The following is a 13665-nucleotide window of genomic DNA, read 5'->3' as shown; positions in this document are numbered from 1 at the left end:
AAGGGCGTTGAAGGCAGGAAGCCTGGACGAAAGAGGCTACGAGGTCACCTCGAAGCGGTCTAAGAATCGGGCGCACTTGGGGCGACTACCAGTGCCAACCCCTTATCCCGCGGTGCGTCCGACACACAGAAATTTCCAAGGCGGCCAAGGAGCCTCCCCGCATAGCAATCGGGGTGTGAGGTTACGGATGCAGCATTGATAGCAATCGAGGTGGGAGGCGAAGGATGCAGAAGTGAGAGCCGAGGGATGTAGCAGAGATAGCAATCGGGGTGTGTGATGCAGAAGAGATAGCAATCGAGGTGTGCGGTGGGAAGGGCCCAGCAGCCAGAATGCATGAAGCGACGGATGAAGCAGTGATGACAACCGGGCTGTGAGGAGAGGAGGGATGCAGCCAAGAAAGCAATCAGGGCTCGAGGCAAGGGATGCATCAAGGATAGCAATCATGTTGTGAGGCGAGATTCCAAAGGCTAAACGTGAGAGGCTGCAGGGTCGACTCAGAGAGGTCTATGCATGTGAGAGGCTGAAAGCAAGGTCAACTCGGAGCGGTCTATGCATCGGGCGCGCTTGGGGCGACTACCAGTGCCAACCCCTTATCCCGCGACGCGTCCGACAAAGAGAACGTTCCAAGGCGGCAGAGGAGGTTACCAGCCGAAGGATGCAGTAGCAATAACAGGTATAGTTCCGCGGCGGCCGAGAAGACTCACCGCATAGGAATCGGGATGCGAGGCGAGGGATGCGGCGGGAAGGCCCCGACGGCTAAACGGAAGAGGCTGCAGGGCCGCCTCGGAATGGTCCAAGCATCGGACGCGATTGGGACGACTACCAGTGCCAACCCCTTATCCCGCGATGCGTCCGATACACAGATAGTTCCAAGGCGGCCGAGGAGCCTCACCGCATATCAATCGGGGTGCGAGGCGAGGGATGGGGCGGGAAGGCCCCAACGGCTAGACGGAAGAGGCTTCAGGGCCACCTCGGAATGCTCCAAGCATCGGACGCGCTTGGGGCGACTACCAGTGCCAACCCCTTATCCCGCGATGCGTCCGATACACAGATGGTTCCAAGGCGGCCGAGGAGCCTCACCGCATAGCAATCGGGGGTGCGAGGCGAGGGATGGGGCGGGAAGGCCCCAACGGCTAGACGGAAGAGGCTTCAGGGCCGCCTCGGAATGGTCCAAGCATCGGACGCGCTTGGGGCGACTACCAGTGACAACCCCTCATCCCGCGATGCGTCCGATACGAAGATGGTTCCAAGGCGGCCGAGGAGCCTCACCGCATAGCAATCGGGGTGCGAGGTGGGGGATGCGGCGAGATGGCCCCAACGGCTAGACGGAAGAGGCCACAGGGCCGCGTCGGAATAGTCCAAGCATCGGACGCGCTTGGGGCGACTACCAGTGACAACCCCTTATCCCGCGATGCGTCCGATACGAAGATAGTTCCAAGGCGGCCGAGGAGCCTCACCGCATAGCAATCCGGGTGCGAGGTGGGGGATGCGGCGAGATGGCCCCAACGGCTAGACGGAAGAGGCTGCAGGGCCGCCTCGGAATAGTCCAAGCATCGGACGCGCTTGGGGCGACTACCAGTGACAACCCCTTATCCCGCGATGCTTCCGATACGAAGACAGTTCCAAGGCGGCCGAGGAGCCTCACCGCATAGCAATGGGGGTGCGAGGTGAGGGATGCGGCGAGATGGCCCCAACGGCTAGACGGAAGAGGCCACAGGGCCGCCTCGGAATAGTCCAAGCATCGGACGCGCTTGGGGCGACTACCAGTGACAACCCCTTATCCCGCGATGCATCCGATACGAAGATAGTTCCCAGGCGGCCGAGGAGCCTCACCGCATAGCAATCGGGGTGCGAGGCGAGGGATGCGGCGAGATGGCCCCAAAGGGTAGACGGAAGAGGCTGCGGGGCCGCCTCGGAATAGTCCAAGCATCGAACGCGCTTGGGGCGACTACCACTGCCAACCCCTTATCCCGCGATGCGTCCGATACACAGATAGTTCCGAGGCGGCCGAGGAGCTGGGGGATGCGGCGAGATGGCCCCAACGGCTAGACGGAAGAGGCTGCAGGGCCGCCTCGGAATAGTCCAAGCATCGGACGCGCTTGGGGCGACTACCAGTGACAACCCCTTATCCCGCGATGCGTCCGATACACAGATAGTTCCGAGGCGGCCAAGGAGCCTCACCGCATAGCAATCGTGGTGCGAGGTGGGGGATGCAGCGAGATGGCCCCAACGGCTAGACGGAAGAGGCTGCAGGGCCGCCTCGGAATGGTCCAAGCATCGGACGCGCTTGGGGCGACTACCACTGCCAACCCCTTATCCCGCGATGCGTCCGATACACAGATAGTTCCAAGTCGGCCGAGGAGCCTCACCGAATAGCAATCGGGGTGCGAGGCGAGGGATGCGGCGAGAAAGCCCCAACGGCTAGAGGGAAGAGGCTTCAGGTCCGCCTCGGAATGGTCCAAGCATCGGACGCGCTTGGGGCGACTACCAGTGACAACCCCTTATCCCGCGACGCGTCCGATACACAGATAGTTCCAAGGCGGCCGAGGAGCCTCACCGCATAGCAATCGGGGTGCGAGGCGAGGGATGCGGCGAGAAGGACCCAACGGCTAGACGGAAGAGGCTTCAGGGCCGCCTCGGAATGGTCCAAGCATCGGACGCGCTTGGGGCGACTACCAGTGACAACCCCTTATCCCGCGACGCGTCCGATACACAGATAGTTCCAAGGCGGCCGAGGAGCCTCACCGCATAGCAATCGGGGTGCGAGGCGAGGGATGCGGCGAGAAGGACCCAACGGCTAGACGGAAGAGGCTTCAGGTCCGCCTCGGAATGGTCCAAGCATCGGACGCGCTTGGGGCGACTACCAGTGACAACCCCTTATCCCGCGACGCGTCCGATACACAGATAGTTCCAAGGCGGCCGAGGAGCCTCACCGCATAGCAATCGGGGTGCGAGGCGAGGGATGCGGCGAGAAGGACCCAACGGCTAGACGGAAGAGGCTTCAGGGCCGCCTCGGAATGGTCCAAGCATCGGACGCGCTTGGGGCGACTACCAGTGACAACCCCTTATCCCGCGATGCGTCCGATACACAGATAGTTCCAAGGCGGCCGAGGAGCCTCACCGCATAGCAATCGGGGTGCGAGGCGAGGGATGCGGCGAGAAGGACCCAACGGCTAGACGGAAGAGGCTTCAGGGCCGCCTCGGAATGGTCCAAGCATCGGACGCGCTTGGGGCGACTACCAGTGACAACCCCTTATCCCGCGACGCGTCCGATACACAGATAGTTCCAAGGCGGCCGAGGAGCCTCACCGCATAGCAATCGGGGTGCGAGGCGAGGGATGCGGCAAGAAGGACCCAACGGCTAGACGGAAGAGGCTTCAGGGCCGCCTCGGAATGGTCCAAGCATCGGACGCGCTTGGGGCGACTACCAGTGACAACCCCTTATCCCGCGACGCGTCCGATACACAGATAGTTCCAAGGCGGCCGAGGAGCCTCACCGCATAGCAATCGGGGTGCGAGGCGAGGGATGCGGCGAGAAGGACCCAACGGCTAGACGGAAGAGGCTTCAGGTCCGCCTCGGAATGGTCCAAGCATCGGACGCGCTTGGGGCGACTACCAGTGACAACCCCTTATCCCGCGACGCGTCCGATACACAGATAGTTCCAAGGCGGCCGAGGAGCCTCACCGCATAGCAATCGGGGTGCGAGGCGAGGGATGCGGCGAGAAGGACCCAACGGCTAGACGGAAGAGGCTTCAGGGCCGCCTCGGAATGGTCCAAGCATCGGACGCGCTTGGGGCGACTACCAGTGACAACCCCTTATCCCGCGACGCGTCCGATACACAGATAGTTCCAAGGCGGCCGAGGAGCCTCACCGCATAGCAATCGGGGTGCGAGGCGAGGGATGCGGCGAGAAGGACCCAACGGCTAGACGGAAGAGGCTTCAGGGCCGCCTCGGAATGGTCCAAGCATCGGACGCGCTTGGGGCGACTACCAGTGACAACCCCTTATCCCGCGATGCGTCCGATACACAGATAGTTCCAAGGCGGCCGAGGAGCCTCACCGCATAGCAATCGGGGTGCGAGGCGAGGGATGCGGCGAGAAGGACCCAACGGCTAGACGGAAGAGGCTTCAGGGCCGCCTCGGAATGGTCCAAGCATCGGACGCGCTTGGGGCGACTACCAGTGACAACCCCTTATCCCGCGACGCGTCCGATACACAGATAGTTCCAAGGCGGCCGAGGAGCCTCACCGCATAGCAATCGGGGTGCGAGGCGAGGGATGCGGCGAGAAGGACCCAACGGCTAGACGGAAGAGGCTTCAGGGCCGCCTCGGAATGGTCCAAGCATCGGACGCGCTTGGGGCGACTACCAGTGACAACCCCTTATCCCGCGACGCGTCCGATACACAGATAGTTCCAAGGCGGCCGAGGAGCCTCACCGCATAGCAATCGGGGTGCGAGGCGAGGGATGCGGCGAGAAGGACCCAACGGCTAGACGGAAGAGGCTTCAGGGCCGCCTCGGAATGGTCCAAGCATCGGACGCGCTTGGGGCGACTACCAGTGACAACCCCTTATCCCGCGACGCGTCCGATACACAGATAGTTCCAAGGCGGCCGAGGAGCCTCACCGCATAGCAATCGGGGTGCGAGGCGAGGGATGCGGCGAGAAGGACCCAACGGCTAGACGGAAGAGGCTTCAGGGCCGCCTGGGAATGGTCCATGCATCGCACGCGCTTGGGGCGACTACCAGTGACAACCCCTTATCCCGCGACGCGTCCGATACACAGATAGTTCCAAGGCGGCCGAGGAGCCTCACCGCATAGCAATCGGGGTGCGAGGCGAGGGATGCGGCGAGAAGGACCCAACGGCTAGACGGAAGAGGCTTCAGGGCCGCCTCGGAATGGTCCAAGCATCGGACGCGCTTGGGGCGACTACCAGTGACAACCCCTTATCCCGCGACGCGTCCGATACACAGATAGTTCCAAGGCGGCCGAGGAGCCTCACCGCATAGCAATCGGGGTGCGAGTCGAGGGATGCGGCGAGAAGGACCCAACGGCTAGACGGAAGAGGCTTCAGGGCCGCCTCGGAATGGTCCAAGCATCGGACGCGCTTGGGGCGACTACCAGTGACAACCCCTTATCCCGCGATGCGTCTGATACACAGATAGTTCCAAGGCGGCCGAGGAGCCTCACCGCATAGCAATCGGGGTGCGAGGCAAGGGATGCGGCGAGAAGGACCCAACGGCTAGACGGAAGAGGCTTCAGGGCCGCCTCGGAATGGTCCAAGCATCGGACGCGCTTGGGGCGACTACCGTTGCCAACCCCTTATCCCGCGATGCGTCTGATACACAGATAGTTCCGAGGCGGCCGAGGAGCCTCACCGCATAGCAATCGGGTTGCGAGGCAGATTATTGGGAAGGGAACCCCCTGGGATGCGGCTCAAGCAGTGCCCAAAGGGACTGGAATGCGGAATCACATCGAGAGACCCAAATGCTATACGAGGGCTCAAATCGAATTATCGATTTGGCCACGACATGGACGCATCGGAACGACTACCTTTGCCGAACCACTCGCAATTGCATCCATACCGAAACCAATAGACATTTCCGTTAGAGCCCTCGCATAGCATTCGGGAATCTCGCATGCCCCTCTAAATCGACCAATGCTGGCGCTCAACGAAAATCCGAGCGCTACCACCGTTCGAGCGCCAGCATTGGTCGAGTTAGAGGGGCACGGGGGAGAATGCTCCAGTCAACACCTCCCCTATATAAGTTATTTGTCCGATTCTCGCACAACCGTAGTCTGCCTCGTCGAATCAAACAACGGTCCCAGATTCCGACTTCCGTTCCGTAGAGACCCAAAAGCTAGATGGAGGCTCGCAAGAAAGAGAGTCGGCGCATAGCAATCGGGTTTCTCGAACGTTTAGGGACCGAGCTCACTTGCGGATAGGGCAAAATCCGCCAAGCAACCCAAAAGCTAGACGGGGGCTCGAATCGAATCGCCTAGGCGGCCACAACAACGACGTGTTGGATCGACTACCAGTGCCAAACCATTCAGCAAGACTAGTCTGTGTCGAGGCCGGATAGAGATTCTCAGAGAGCGCCCGTATAGCATTTAGGAGACCTGCCGCGTCCCTCACACTCGACAAATGGTGGTGCACGTTTATAAATCCGAGCGATCCCAACCCTTTCAAGCACCAACATCGGTCGAGATAGAGGGGCACGGAGGGGGCTGCGTGAGACAACACAGTCCCCTATATAAGTTATTTGTCCGATTCTCACACATCCGAAGAATGGTCATCAAATCGGACAACAGCCCAAACTTCCGACTTCCGTCCCAGAAAGCCCAAGAGCTATCTAAAACGTTCATGGCCGGAACTCGATCGCGGCTATACCAGTCCGCCAAGCAACCCAAAAGCTAGACTGGAGCTCTAGTCGAATCACCTCTGTGGCCATTGCAAGGACGTGTTGGAGCGACTACCATTGCCGAACCATTCCGCAGGTCGAGTCCATACCAAGGCCGCATAGAGATTCACGATGAGCTCCTGCATAGCAATCAGGAGACTTGCCGTGTCCATCACAATCGATAAATCCTGGTGCAAGATTTTTGCATCCGAGCGCTCCAACCAGTCGAGCACCAGCATCAATCGACATAAACGGGCACGGGGGGAGGATGCTCGAGAACACTACCTCCCCTATATAAGTTATTTGTCCGATTCTCAAGCAGCCGAAGTCTGGTCATCGAATCGGGTCAAAGACCACAACTTCCGACTTTACCCACAATGCAAGTCATCGAATCGAACATCGGCCCCCGAGTCGGACTCCATGCGTATGTCAGGTCATCGGACCCAAATTCCGCCTTCCTGCGCATGGCGGGCCATCAATATCAACTCGGTCATCGGACCCAAACTCCGCCTTTCTGCGCATGGCACGCCTTCAAATCGGTCATCGGACCCAAATTCCGCCTTCCTGTGCATGGCGGGCCATCAACATCAACTCGGTCATCGGACCCAAATTCCGCCTTTCTGCGCATGGCACGCCATCAACTCGGTCATCGGACCCAAATTCCGCCTTCCTGCGCATGGCAGGTCATCGGACACAAATTCAGACCTCGCCAATATGCCTACGTATCGAATCGGTCATCGGACCCAACTTCCGACTTCATCCATACTGTAGGGTCTTTGAGGTTGGCGCGGTGCGCTCAACCCGGGGAGTCGACCCATCGAAGCATACACCTCCCCTATATAAGCTATTTGTCCGATTCCCACACCTGTGTAGTTTGCACCTCTGACCAGGACATCGACCCCAACTTCCGAACTCGACTGCAACGACGGCACCAGCGCCTTGGTGCGCACCTTGCGACGCACAGTCCCAACATTCGCCTTCCTGCACATGGCAGGTCATCGGACCCAAATTCCGACCTCGCGAGTATGCCTACATATCGAATCGGTCATCGGACACAACTTCCGACTTCATCCATACCGTAGGGTCTTTGAGGTTGGCGCGGTGCGCTCAACCCGGGGAGTCGACCCAACGAAGCATACACCTCCCCTATATAAGCTATTTGTCCGATTCCCACACCTGTGTAGTTTGCACCTCCGATCAGGACATCGACCCCAACTTCCGAACTCGCCTGCAACGACCGAACCAGCGCCTTGGTGCGCACCTTGCAACGCACAGTGCCAACATTCGCCTTCCTGCACATGGCAGGTCATCGGACCCAAATTCCGACCTCGCGAGTATGCCTACATATCGAATCGGTCATCGGACCCAACTTCCGACTTCATCCATACCGTAGGGTCTTTGAGGTTGGCGCGGTGCGCTCAACCCGGGGAGTCGACCCAACGAAGCATACACCTCCCCTATATAAGCTATTTGTCCGATTCCCACACCTGTGTAGCTTGCACCTCCGATCAGGACATCGACCCCAACTTCCGAACTCGACTAAAAAGACCGCACCAGCACCTTGGTGTGCACCTTGCAACGCACAGTGCCAACATTCGCCTTCCTGCACATGGCAGGTCATCGGACCCAAATTCCGACCTCATGAGCATACCTACTAATCGAATCGGTCATCGGACCCAACTTCCGACTTCATCCATACCGTAGGGTCTTTGAGGTTGGCGCGGTGCGCTCAACCTGGGGAGTCGACCCATCGAAGCATACACCTCCCCTATATAAGCTATTTGTCCGATTCCGACACCTGTGTAGTTTGCACCTCCGCTCAGGACATCGACCCCAACTTCCGAACTCGCCTGCAACGACCGAACCAGCGCCTTGGTGCGCACCAAAAGTGCGCACTTTTGGAGGGCACTTTTGTGCGCTCCAAAGGTGCGCACTTTTGGAGGGCACTTTTTGGAGGGCACTTTTGTGCGCTCCAAAGGTGCGCACTTTTGGAGGGCACTTTTTGGAGGGCACTTTTCTGCGCTCCAAAGGTGCGCACTTTTGGAGGGCACTTTTTGGAGGGCACTTTTCTGCGCTCCAAAGGTGCGCACTTTTGGAGGGCACTTTTTGGAGGGCACTTTTCTGCGCTCCAAAGGTGCGCACTTTTGGAGGGCACTTTTTGGAGGGCACTTTTCTGCGCTCCAAAGGTGCGCACTTTTGGAGGGCACTTTTGTGCACTCCAAAGGTGCACACTTTTGGAGGGCACTTTTTGGAGGGCACTTTTCTGCACTCCAAAGGTGCGCACTTTTGGAGGGCACTTTTTGGAGGGCACTTTTGTGCGCTCCAAAGGTGCGCACTTTTGGAGGGCACTTTTTGGAGGGCACTTTTGTGCGCTCCAAAGGTGCGCACTTTTGGAGGGCACTTTTGTGCACTCCAAAGGTGCGCACTTTTGGAGGGCACTTTTCCTGCGCTCCAAAGGTGCACACCTAGGTGAGCACCTTCGACCACACCTTGTAGCACACCAAACTCTGACTTTCGACTTCATCCGCAATGCAGGGTCTTTGAGGTTGGCGCAATGCGCACAACCAGGGGAGTCGACCCATCAAACCCAACACCTCCCCTATATAAGCTATTTGTCTGATTCTCATACATGCGTAGCCTGCAGGAGCAATTAGGACATCGACCCCAACTTTCGGCTTCTAAACGAAAACAAGGTCTTTGAGGTTGGTGTAATGCGAACAACTAGGGGAGTCAACCCATCAAACCCAACACCTCCCCTATATAAGCTATTTGTCTGATTCTCATACATGTGTAGTCTACAGGAGCAATTAGGACATCGACCCCAACTTTTGACTTCTTAACGAAAACAAGGTCTTTGAGGTTGACGTAATGCGCACAACCAGGGGAGTCGACCCATCAAACCCAACACCTCCCCTATATAAGCTATTTGTCCGATTCTCATACATGTGTAGCCTACAGGAGCCATTAGGACATTGACCCCAACTTTTGACTTCTTAACGAAAACAAGGTCTTTGAGGTTGGCGTAATGCGCACAACCAAGGGAGTTGACCCATCAAACCCAACACCTCCCCTATATAAGCTATTTGTCTGATTCTCATACATGTGTAGCCTGCAACAACGATTAGGACATCCACCCCAACTTCTGAATTCGTCTGCGTTGACCGCACCAAAGGTGCACGCCTTGGTGCTCACCAAAATCCGACTTCCGACTTCTTCTGCTATGCGGGGTCTTTGAGGTTGGCGCAGTGCGCACAACCAGGGGAGTCAACCCACCGAATGCAACACCTCCCCTATATAAGCTATTTGTCTGATTCTCATACATGCGTAGACTGCAGCAATGATTAGGACATCCACCCCAACTTTTGACTTCTTAAACAAGACAGGGTCTTTGAAGTTGGTGCAGTGCACACAACCAGGGGAGTCGACCCATCAAACGCAACACCTCCCCTATATAAAGCTATTTGTCCGATTCTCATACGTGTAGTCTGCAGCAGCGATTAGGACATCGACCCCAACTTCCGAATTCGTTTGCATTGACCGCACCAAAGGTGCACGCCTTGGTGTGCACCTTGGAGTGCACTTTGGTGCTCACCTCGGTGCACACTTTGGTGTGCACCTCGGTGTGCACCAAAGGTGCGCACCTTGGAGCGCACCAAAGGTGTACACTTTGGAGCGCACCACATAGGGTCTTTGAGAGGTTGGCGCAGTGCGCACACCAAGGTGGGTGTTGAGGTGCGTGCCGAGGTGGGTGGGTGCTAGGGTGCGCTCCATGGTGGGTGCCAGGGTGGGTGCGTGCTAGGGTGGATTCCAAAGAGGGTCATAGGGTGGGTGCCAAGGTGGGTTGGTGATATAGTGGGTTCAAAGGTGGGTACTAGGGTGGGTTCCAAGGTGGGTCACAAGTTGGGTGCCAGGATGCGTGGGTGTTAGGTTGGGTGCCAAGGTGGGCTCCTGCGTGGGTGGGTGCTAGGGTGGGTTTCAAGGTGGACGCGAGGGCGGGTGCCAAGGTGGGTAACAAGTTGGGTGTTAGGATGGGTGAGTGCTAGAGTGGGTGCCAAGGTGGGTGGGTGCTAAGGTGGATGCCAAGGTGGTTCACAGGGTGGGTGGGTTCTAGGGTGAGTTCCAAGGTGGGTCACAGGTTTAGTGCTAGGGTGCGTGTCAAGGCGGGTGTCGAGGTGCCTGGGTGCTAGGGTGTGGATGCCAATGTGGGTCATAGGGTGGGTACTAGGGTGGGCTGCAATGTGGGTGCCAAGGTGGGTAACATGCTCGGTTGGTTCTAAATTGGGTGTCAGGGTGGGTGTGCACCCACCTTGCCCGAGGTGGGTGCCAAGGTGCCAGTGTGGGTGGGTGCTAAGGTGGATGCCAAGGTGGGTGAGAAGGTGGGTGATAGGTTGAGTGGTAGGATGGGTGGGTGCCAAGATGGGTCACAGGGTGGGTGCAAGGGTGGGTAGGTGCTAGGGTTGGTGTCAGGGTGGGTGGGTGCTAGGTTGGGTTCCAAGGTGGGTGCGAGGGTGAGTGTCAAGGTGGGTCACAGGTTAGGTGCTAGGATGGGTGAGTGCTAGGGTGCAAAGGTGCCAGGGTGGGTGCTAGGATGGGTCGATGCTAGGGTGAGTGGCAAGGTGGGTCCACAAGTGTCAAGGTGGGTGCCGAGGTGGGTGCCAACTTGGGTTCCAAGGTGGGTGCCAAGTGGGCGACTGCTATGGTGGATGCCAAGGTGGGTCACGGGGTGGGTGCCAAGTTGCTAGGTTGTGTTCCAAGGTGGGTGCCAACGTGGCTGCTAGGGTGCGTGGGTTAAAGGGTGTGTCACAACGTGGGTGCCAGGATGGGTGCGCACCCACACTGGCCAAGACGGGTGCAAGGTTGGGTTCCAAGCCCGGTCACAGGCTGGGTGCTAGGATGGGTGGGTGCCAAGGTGGGCACCAGGGTGGGTGCACCCACCCTGGCCAAGGTGGGTCACGGGGTGGGTCCTAGGGTGGGTAACGGGGTGGGTACTAAGGTGCGTGCCAAGGTGGGTCATGGGGTGGGTGCCAAGGTGGGCACCAGGGTGGGTGTGCACCAACCCTAGCCAGGGTAGGTCACGGGGTGGTTGTCGGGGTGGGCGTCAAGGAGCCAAGGTGGGTGGCAAGTAGCCAAGTTGCGTGCCAAGGTGGGTGTCGGGGTGGGTGCCAAGGATCCAAGGTGGGTGCCAAGGAACCAAGGTGGGTGTCTGGGTGGGTGCCGAGGTGGGAGCCAGGGTGGGTCCCAAGGTGAGTGCAAAGGTGGGTGCCAGGGTCAAGGTGAGTGCCAATGTGGGTTCCAAGGTGCCAGGGTCAGGGTGAGTGCCAATGTGGGTTCAAAGGTGCTAAGTTGGGTGCGAGGTTGGGTGCGAGGGTGGGTGGGTGCCAAGGTGTGCTAGGTGGAAGCCCGGGTGGGTCGGCATCCCATGGGTGTCGAGTTGGGTGCCTGATGGGTGCTTCTTGTCAAGTTTTAGTCGTCGGGACTCATTTCGAGCCTTAGAGGTCGTTTCTTGTCCGGTTGCCCTGTCTTCGACCTGGGAACCCAATTTTGGTCCTCGGGTCCCATTTTTTTTTGTCTCGCATCCCACTTTTGGCCTGTGGCCTTTTCGGGGTCGATTCTCGTTTTGGGCATCAGAGCATGTTTCTTCTCCTAAAACCCAATATTTGTTTATTAAGTCTCGGAACACATTTTTGTTCTCGTGGACCCATCATGGGTCTTGGAACGCATTTGTGGTCCTTGGGTCCCATTTTGCATCCCGAAACTTGTGTTTTGGTGCTTGATCCCTATTTTGGGTGCCCACCTTGCACCAAGTGCGCACCCGGGGCAAACCGAGCGCCTTGGTGCACCGGGGCAAGATCGAGCGTGCACCCGAGGCGCCCCGAACATGCACCAAGGTGCACTCGGCCCACATGTGAGCGCAGGTCGTTGCGCCCGAGGTGGTGTGTGGGCACCGCGTTGCAGACGGGACACTGCACGCACACGACGCCCCGTCCAGGTGCACGCACGTAGGCCGGGCCGGGTGCACACCCGACGCCCTAGCAAGGTGCGCGCACCCGGGCAGGGCTCACACTTGGCGAACGGGGCGCACTTCGCGAGGGAGGGTGTGCACCTCGACGGGGGTGGGTGGCCGGGGTGGATTCGCACGTGGGTCGCGGTTTGCTAAGTACACACTGCGACAAGCTCATAACGGGTGCGATCATACCAGCGTTAGTGCACCGGATCCCATCAGAACTCCGCAGTTAAGCGCGCTTGGGCCGGAGTAGTACTGGGATGGGTGACCTCCCGGGAAGTCCCGGTGTTGCACCCTTTTTTAGTTTTTCGCCGGGCGTCGCAATGCTATTTGAATAAACCTTTTGCCCGTTTGCGTTCTCGTCGGGGCCGGGCCGGGCCGGGGTGCGCTGCCCGCACTACCGCGCGCGCGGGGGGCGACACCGAGCGCGCACCCGAGGCGCCCCGAGCACACAGGCCACGGTGCAACCCGGGCGTTGTGCGCGCACCCCGGTGCGCCCGAGGTGCTGCGCGCGCACCCAGGTGAAATCGGTGTGCACCTCGGCCAGTGCGCGCTCGGTCGAGTCGCGCACGTTGGCCAAGGTGCACGGTGATGTTTCTTACTCTAAGGTTCCGCACCAGACGCCCGGGACAGGTGAGCGAAGCTGGGCGGGGCCGGGTGCGCGGCCGGGGCAGGTGCACGCAGCTGGAGAGAGCTTTGGAGCACACCAGAGGTGCGCACCTTGGAGCACACTTCGGAGCGCACCAATGATGCGCTCCATTCAAAAGTTTCCTGAAAAGGCAAAAAAAGTTGAGATTATAGAATTTCCCACTTGAGAGATTGTAAAAAAAAAAAATTTAAAATGAAGGAAACGCGGGTGCCAAGGTGTGCGCGCCCGGGTGCGCAGCCCAGCCAAGGTGTGCGCACCAAGGCGCCCACCCTGGCGAAGGTGCACGCAAGGTGCGCACCCGAGGCAAACCGGACAATTAACCCAACTTTCGACTTCGCGCGCACCTGCGCACCTTGGAGCGCACTTCGGAGCGCTCCTTGGTGCGCACCAATCTTGGGCACCTCGGAGTGCACCATGGCGCCCACCAAGGTGCGCACCCGGGGCAAACCGAGCTCCGACTTCGTGCGCACCTTGGAGCGCACGAAAGGTGCGCACCATGGCGCCCACCAAGGTGCGCAGCCCAGCCAAGGCGTGCGCATCAAGGTGCGCACCCTGGCGAAGGTGCGCACCCGGGGCAAACCGAGCTCCGACTTCGTGCGCACCTTGGAGCGC

General features: G+C 59.1%; 1 non-coding gene across 1 annotated transcript; it reads left to right on the top strand.

Moving 5' to 3' along the window:
* Positions 1–12582: 12582 nt before the first annotated feature.
* Positions 12583–12701, top strand: LOC131863430 (5S ribosomal RNA). Its single transcript, XR_009362332.1, has one exon. It is a non-coding gene; the product is annotated as a 5S ribosomal RNA (ribosomal RNA).
* Positions 12702–13665: the final 964 nt, after the last annotated feature.

Source organism: Cryptomeria japonica, unplaced genomic scaffold (genome assembly GCF_030272615.1).
Source record: "Cryptomeria japonica unplaced genomic scaffold, Sugi_1.0 HiC_scaffold_64, whole genome shotgun sequence".
In the NCBI taxonomy this organism is placed as follows: Eukaryota; Viridiplantae; Streptophyta; class Pinopsida; order Cupressales; family Cupressaceae; genus Cryptomeria; species Cryptomeria japonica.
This window is presented reverse-complemented; position numbering and strand designations above follow the sequence as displayed.